Genomic DNA, 8,873 nt, shown 5'->3' on the forward strand with positions numbered 1-8,873 from the left:
GAAGGGAGGGAAGAGCTATAAGGAGAGGTAGCTGCCTGTCTTTGGTAGAGGATTGCAACCAATTTATGGTGGTGACCCAACAGGGAGGGGGCACGGGGGCAAACACCCTGACCTCTTTCTCCTCATCCTCTGATCTCCTGGCAGTACTTCACTTTAGCCACATAGATAAGAAAGCCAGGGATCAAGGGAGCCCCCAGTGGGGCACAGGACGGGATGGAGAATGGATCTGGGGGGGGCAAATGGAAATTACACAGCAAATACATGTGGTAAAATTATAAGGGACCATTATAAAATTATAAAATTATAAAGGAACCATTGGCACACATTTCAGCATTGTGGTTACCTCTGGGGCCAGGGAGGGAGAGGCATATGTGGGCTTCAAGAATGTTGGTAATATTTTATTCTATTCCTTAAGTTGGGTGGTGAGTTCACAAGTGCTTATTTTATTCCTCTTCAACAATACATATATATTATTTATATTCATTTGCATATATTTTTAGAAAGTTAACATGCTAGTAACTAGGTAGGTGAGGTATAATGAAAAGAAGCAATCCTTGGACCTGGAGACAGAAAAGGAGGATTCGAATCTAAGTTTTACCACAAAATACCTGCCTGTCTTTGGTAGAGAACTGCAACCAATTTTGAGATTAAGTGAATAAGTTAATCTCTTTAATGAACCCTGTTCAAGGCTGAGAAACCCAAGCCCCACTTACTTCCAGGGATGTGAGGATTATATATAGTGTATGAAATCACGTGATATACTAACTGGTGAAAAATAAATATTTTTTCCTCTCCCCTATTCTACCTACGCAATTCTATGTCCTATTGTTTACCCTCTTACAAGTTCCTGTGCTTCAGCCAACCCACTCTCCCTGACCCCGACCTTCGTCCTATGCCCAGACATAAGAGTAGGTCCATGTCCTGTGTCCTTTCCCAGACTGGTCTTTCCTCAGGTCAATCAGCCTGGCTCAACCCTCGCCCCAAACCTCACCCCTTCAGGATGACCTCCCTTTGGCTCCAGTAGTATCTTCTTAGTCCCTTACAAAGTTTGGACATTAATAAACATAGGAATTAAGATAATTATTGCAGAAGCTCTCATCAAATGTAATTGGGACTGTCGATGAGTTACTTGAAAAAGTGGGTTAGAGCTGATAAGACAATGAAACACCAGCCTTAAATGTCTTATTTTAACTTAAAACATCCAGATACAGGTTTATTTGCCAGTCTTTTGATGAGAAGCCTAGGATTTTCATCTGAGCACAAGTTCCTCGTCATCTTTCTTGCATCATGCCGGTTTTTCTAAGGTGGAGTAAGAACACAGTCACTTGAGAAGCCCAAGGTCACAGAGCTTGCAACAGACCTGGTACCGAATGACTCTGTGTTCTTCAGCGCAGTGATGAGTGGAGGAGCGCTCTATAAATTTAGTTGACCTGCACAGAGCAGCTTGGATGGGTGCCCGAGAAGGGCTGGGATAGGAACAAAGAGGAAAAGCTGTGAGATGGCCGTGACTGCCAAAGAAAACTTGACTTAAACTACTATAACACTGCGTCTGGTAGTCATCGCCAGAGCAAGTCCTGGGCACAGCTACACACATGCCCACACAAAGCTTCAACCCCCGTCTGTCTCTCTCATACCCGCTTGCTCATTCTAGGACTTAATGCTGTTTTGGTGTGTGTGTTAAGGGGTAGGCTTGGGAAGGCTGGGAAGGAGAGAGGGATAGGGATGGTGAGAGGGGCAGGCATTGGCTTTCCTCCTAAATTCAGCTTCCCTGGCAACTCTGGGCCCTACTTTTTCCAGTCTATGCTCCCAGGTCAGAATCTAGTCCACGGCTATTTAAAAGTCTTGAGTTGGCCCTGGAATGCTGGCAAGCTCCAGCAGAATTAGACTTCATAAGTAGTTTCCTAAGGTTGTTGATGTTTCATGTGCGAGGCTTACCAAATCCCAAAGAGATAGTCAGCATACATATATGCATATATATACATATATGTATGTGTATACATGTATGTGCATGTGCACGTGCACGTGTGTGTGTGTGTGTGTGTGTGTGTGTGTGTGAGAGAGAGAGAGAGAGAGAGAGAGAGTCCTTCCTCCACCTAGGCCAGGCAAGTACAAATCGCACAGGGAGTCAAGAAGTGGTCTTTCATTTCAAGGCTCCTAGAATTTCATAGTTTCTCATACATAGAATCTTATTTTCCCCACATGGGCAGTGCTTTTCCTAGGGTGCAGGGGAGCCATGCAAGTCCGGCCTGTTCGCCTTGGCTGGGCCTGCCCAGGGATAAAGCACGGTGGGCACTGGCTCTTCCCAGGGTGCTGGCAGCCAGCTGTGGGGAGACCATGACTGCAGAGGGAAGAATGGCAGGGTCGAGGCACACTGGCTCCAGCTGCTGAGGCAGGAGCTGTGGAGGAGGAGTGATGTAGAAATCTAGGTGACATAGAAACCCTTTAGCACTCATTCTGTTTTCTCATCCTTCTGCCCACTCACAGGTCCTGATTTAGGAGAGTTAGAGCATGGCTGTACAACTGCCGCTCCACTGGAGAAAGGATGGAAATTCCCATGTACTCCTGGTTAATACTGCGTGAGTGCTAATCATTTTATTTCCGACATGCTTTAGGTTCTCAAGAGATTTGGGCTGGGCAGAAGGAAGTGCTTCTTTGAGGACAAGGGTAATTAAAGACTGGGTCAGAAGCTCTTAGATGGTAGAGCCTCTAGAATAGCCTCCCGATTTTATAGATGTTCAAACGATAGCCCAGAGAGGTTCATTGACTTGCCCCAGGTCACATAGCTCAATTGATGGCATGCTTCATGAATACTTTGTTAAAAAGTACTGAATCATCCAGCAAATGTTCATTAATTTTTATGCAAACTAGTAATGGGCTTCTTTGTTTACCAGCCCTGGTACTTTGCACAAGTTATTTACCCTCCATGTCTTGCTCTGTAAAATGGGATACAAGACACCTCCCCAGACCCCTGGAAGGATGAGTAACTTAATGTGTGTCTATCTCCAGCCCTCTAAGGGCTCAATAAATGCTACTTTCCTTTTCCTTCCCTCCCTGTTCGTTCGTTTTCTCCTCCCTACCCTTGAAAATCACAAGAAACAAAAACAAGTTCACACCTTATTTCATCCACAGTGCACCTCAAGTCCACGTTGTAATGAAACGTAAATAGAAATGTCCCAGCTGGCCCAGATAAGCCCAGGGCATTGTGACGGGGACTGTGAGAAGGACACTAGGTGCCAGGGCTGAGCTGGAGCGGCTGTGGATTTACTGAAAAGAAAAGGCCTCCCGATGGAAGGTCAGAAGAGACTCTCTTCCTAGTTAAAAAAAGAAATGTGCTCCAGAAGGAGAGGCCACAGAGAGGGCAGGGAAGATGACAGTGACCGCAAGAGATGAGTAACAAGGCTCCATTCCCCGGTGAGCCCTCGGAACGCCATCCGTGGGAGTTGTGTAAGCAAGGAGGCCAGTGCACAGGGCCTGGGAGGGCACCGGCAGGGTGCTCATCAGTCCCCAGGGCAGGAATGGGAGTGTCAGAAATGTAGGGGCTGCCTGGGGATGGCGTCCAAGGAGAGGCAGCTCCCTCTTCTGCAGCATCCTGAGCTAACGGCAGGGCATGCCCAACCTGATCCGTCGCTGGTGGCCTGGGCAGAGAGGGGCTCGCCAGCCTGCAGATCCCAGCTACCAAAGTTGTGATTCTAAAAACTGTTTTATGTTCGGTACACTTCGTATAGCTCCTGTGTCGGAGATGCTTGACAATGGAAAGCAGACTACTTGATTTGTGTACTAGATATTTTCACACAGAGCCTACATTAAAAAAAAAAAAGTGCCATACAATATTAATTTAGTCTCTTCGTAACGGCAAGCCAAATAGCATGCCGTCTCCTATAGGATCTGTAGAACAAAACAGAACATTCATGGAAAAGAGAGCGTTACTAAAATGTAACGTTGGACTGGAGGACAACTTGGAGCAGAAGGGCAGACCTAAATGCACAATGTGGGTGGATCACCCCACGAGCTCAAACGAAGCCCAATTCCAGTGTCTTCTTGGAAACTTTTTTAGTGGAACCCTAGAGACACACGGTGACTTTAGCTGAGTCTCCCCAGGCAACATCTGTTTGTGGGAAACAACTCAGTCGCCTTTGACCATCAGGGTTTCCCGGTCATGTCCTCCCACAGGACCCCTCGCTCCTGACCCTTGCAGGGGTTCGCCCCAGTGTGTGCCACTCTGCCACATGGCGGCTCCACTCTGCAGCATCCCACCCACATCCCAAGACCCAAGAAACCCAAATCCTCCACGCAGACAAGGGGCCCCGAGGCGCTGGCCCAGGGTAGGGTGTAGCATCCACCCAAAGGGGACAAATGGAATTTGCTAGTACTGGTTGCCAATGATTCAAGGAGGGCAGCATCCAGGTGAGAAATAGAAATTAAAATCAAGTGCCTTTGATCAAGTACCATCTATCCGGAAAGGCTTAGGAGAGATGGAGAATCCATCTGGAGGCAAAGCAGTGCCACATGAAATAATGCCCTGAGCCCGGGTACACAGCTCCAGCCACTTTTTAAGAGGTGAGAGAGGAGCAAAGGGATGGTGGCTTGGCTGGACAACCAGTGTCCTTTCAATGCTAACTGCTCGTATAACGCACCCTGGATAAGCGTTCTTGTTCTCTTACTGCTGCTAATTACAGCTCGTACTAGGTTTCCAAAATGTAGCTTAACGCCCTCTTTGATGAAAAACTTGGGGTGAGTTTTTCCTAGGACTTGGCCAAGAGTCTAGAGCTATCATTGCCACATCTCAGAGAGACTCCTCTCACCTCACCCATCCCTGGCCAATCCTCTTTGCCCTCAAGGTCCCTCCACTTAGGACACATAGAGTGAGGTGCCTTGTCGGGAATCAGGGGGCACAATCAAACACAGAGCAGATGACGGATGAAGGCTGAGTTTAGTGAGTCAAACGTGAGTCTAAATGGATGAAGCCAGAGAGATAATGCCAGGGCAACAGTGGTTTGAAGCCTGCAAACAAGGAGGGCAGTCATGGTAGAAATTTGGAGTGTGGGCTGGCGCCTGCCCCTGTCCAGGCTTTCTACAGCAGGAGGCAAGAATCGGCTGCATTTGTGGGCCACTTCAGCCATGCAGCCCAGGCCCAGGTGTGGGCCTCTCCAGGTAGCTCAGCTCATTGTCTTAGCTCAGGACAGGAAAGCCTGGAGTTTTGGGACCAAGTGTCAATCCTTCAAGTCCTCTTCACTATTTCTCCCCACAGGCCCACAAGGTCTCTCATGCAAATAGGCTCTTTAGGCCTGTCCTCCTATCCCTAAATTCAGGATATTTTTATAGACTCCGCCCCACCCCAGACATGCACTACTGTACTCTTTTGGCCATTTTCTTAAACCGCTGGCTATTTTTTTGATAGTTACAGCAAGTAATACATGTATTGGCACCCCAATTAAGTAGTGAGGTACTTTGTGTTTAAGTACGGAGCACTTACTATGTTCTAGACCCTTTGCTAAGTGCCTTATATAGAATATCTCATCTAATCCACACAATAACCCTATGAGGTAGGTAGCATAATTTATAGCCCCACTTTTCTGGGGGAATAAGGGAACATAGATGTCAACAAACTTGCAAGTTATAACCTCTCTGTGCCTCAGTCTCCTGATTTGTAAATGGGATGAATAATAAAAGTACCCACCTGATAAGATTTCTATGAGAATTGAATGAGCTGATATGTGTAAAGTGCTCAGAAAAGTGCCTGGGTTGTGTGCACTTGCTAAATAATAAATGAACATCTAAATTGCAGAGCTGGATGTAACCCAGATGGTTTGATTCCAGAGCACACATTCCTAACCACTTTCCATTTCCTTGTTGATTGCGTCCTGTTCTGTTTCTTCTAAAAGCTTTTGGCAGAACTTTTGATTTCCACTTTAAAAAGATGGGGGAACAGCTATAGAAGGTGATCGGTCCAGGGCGATACACGTTTCTCTTCCTGAGAATTACGTGGTGACACTTTATGTATTCTTCTGGGCCAGCCACTGCTCTGAGGACTTTACACATATTAACTCACATACTTCACACACGACTCTTAGGAGGTAGGTGGTGTTATCCCATTTTACAGATGAGGAAACCAAGGCACTGACCAGCCTGAGTCTGCTGTCATACCTGTCTTCTACCTGAGCCCTCCCTCAGGCCTGAGGCCAACAAGTTCTGGCCTCAGGGCCTCGAGCAGGAGCCCTGAGCTGATAACCCAGGGACTCAGCACAAAGCTATCTTCCTCTGTCCCACCTTTTTTGCCCTGGTCTATGACCAAGCTCCCAGTTGGAGCCCGTTTCAGGAACTGCCCCAGCCTAACTTCCATGGGTATATCAGACCCTCCTAGTCTAACCCATTTCTAGGATGTCCAATCATCATGGTTTGCCCAGGAATGTCCTGCGTTTAAAGCTGAAAGTCCTGTGTTATGGGAAATTTTTCAGCCCTGTGCAAACTACCCTACCCATTGCATAGGCCTGCAGCCATTTCCTGACCCAGTAAAGTTTTGTTCTTGGTGCTTGGTAATCCTTGAATTTTCCTATAGGTCTCCAGACAATAATCTCTCTTCTCCAATTGATCCCTCAAATCATTTTAATTTAGCAACAGCTGCATCACAAGAGCATAATGAACATTATTAGGGAGACTTTCTTCCCTGATAGAGGAGATCTCTCAGGTTCACTTTTCTAAAACACACTGATGGAGCATAGCGAGGTAATTCAGCAGCTTCCTCTCTGCCCTTCACACATGACCCACCAAGCTATTGTTCTGTTTTCCCTTCACATTTTCATTCTTTCCAAATATTTCTTCTAGTAGTTTCCTTTCGGCCACATGCAAGTAGCAGAATAAAGAGGTCTGGGTTTGGCATTGGGGAGACAGCACAAGCAGCGGAAAGAATATGGACTTTGAAGGTAGAAGGACTTGGGTGTGAATCCTGTCTGTGGCATGTCGTTTTGTGTAAGTTACTTAACCTTTCTGTCATCTGTAAAAGGATAATGTCAGAGCAGTGATGATGAAGGCACAGCGACTTGCATCGTGGAGGATGTGATAGTTACTAAATGACTGATGAAAGAGGCCACAGTTTAAGACTGGAGTGCCAAATAGACTGGCAAGATCCTGCTCTTAAATGGGAGTTGAGGGATCCAGAGAGATGCGAGGTGTCTGACGCATGCCCACGTGGTCTGTTAGCCAGCTTCTCTTCTTACCCTGACTGTCCCATCCCTAGGAAAGTCTTATCACAGATGCACAGGATCTTGTAGTCCTTCATACTGCTTTCAGAATTCGAATTCAAAAGTTACTTGGGCAGTGATTTAATTTCTGTCTTCCCCACCTGCTTGTAAATGCCTTAAAGGCAGGGACTCTATCTGTTCACTGGTGTTGCTTCAGCAGCCAAATCAGCGCCGGCACACAGGAGGCATCTAATAAATGTTTGTGGAATGAAATCAACAAATCAATCAAGTGACCATCAAAAGTATGTACAAGGGGAAGACGGAATTGTGTAAGGAAGCTTAGGCAGTGGCACACCACTAGGAGAAGCTAACACCAGGCATGTACACTATCCAGCTGGCTTCTGAAACCAGAGGGATGGGTGGCCCATTCCATTTCCAATTTGAATTGGGAACGATTATGCTGAGATTATAACATCTGTCTCTTATTGAGCAACTTGGTAGATAATTAACAATGAATTTTCTGTAGTTCTGACAATAACCACAGGAGAAAATACCTATTTTACAGATGAAGAGAGAAATTCCTAGTAATTTTGAGTAAATTTTGTAAAGATACACAACTTGTACGATGTGTCTAAGGCTCTGAACCTGGGTCTGTTGGCCTCCAAGCCTGTGTTCTTTTCAGTATACCCCAGTGCTTCCACTTCAGTGGTCTCATGCAACCGATAAACATGCTTCCTACTGTGACAGGTTGCCCCGCCCCCTTTGCCCCTCACAGCTGGTTGTTATTTTATCACATAGCTCATCAAAACTCTCCTCACGGCGTAGATTTCTAAACAGTCAGCTGACAGGACAGGGGGAAATGAGAGGCAGAATAAACTCAGGGCTCTTAGACCTGACATTTGATTTAAATCTTGAGCTCATTAATGAGCTAGGTTGTAGCATTCTGAGTGACGAGGAAATAATCTTCAATTTAGCAATCATCAATAGTTCTTCATTCAGCATGTGTGCTGCACACACAGGGCTAAGCAAACACAGATGGCCTTACAATCTGGGGACATAAGACATAAGAGACATATAAGACATATGGGACATAATACACAGCAATACCTAAGTGCCTCGTGGATTATACATACAAATAGAAGAGTCCTAGGACCAGAGGCCAGAAGGATTCTTGTGACTGGGGTGGTCAGATCTGAAAAATCAGGGTTGACCTTCATAGAAAATGCATTTAAGGAGAAGGCAGGTAAACTAGTTCCTTCCTACTAGGTATGGACCAGAGATCAGTGGGATTGACACCATCACCTGACACCACCACCTGAGAGCTTCTTTAGAAATGCAGAATCTTGGGTCTCATCTCAGACCTCCTGAACCAGCATCTGCATTTTAACAAGATCCCCAGGTGATTTGCACACATTAAAGATTTTTAGGGACTAACATTTGTATTCATGTGTCCCTTTAAAACACTATGTCCCTCTAAAACACTCTTTAATTTCACTGTTTAGCTTTAACTTTGGATTTTGATTTGCTTTTAAAAGAATGCTACTAAATATTCTAAGCTTCTGCCATTCCTCTCTACAAAAACCTATGAAAATTCCTAATAGCTAAATTTTCCTTGGTCTGGTGATTTATTAACTGGAACGAACGCTCTTATCCAAAGCACCTTTGCATGTAGTTATGCAATGGGAACTGTTCTCC

Source organism: Rhinolophus ferrumequinum, chromosome 13 (assembly GCF_004115265.2).
Source record: "Rhinolophus ferrumequinum isolate MPI-CBG mRhiFer1 chromosome 13, mRhiFer1_v1.p, whole genome shotgun sequence".
Taxonomy (NCBI): domain Eukaryota; kingdom Metazoa; phylum Chordata; class Mammalia; order Chiroptera; family Rhinolophidae; genus Rhinolophus; species Rhinolophus ferrumequinum.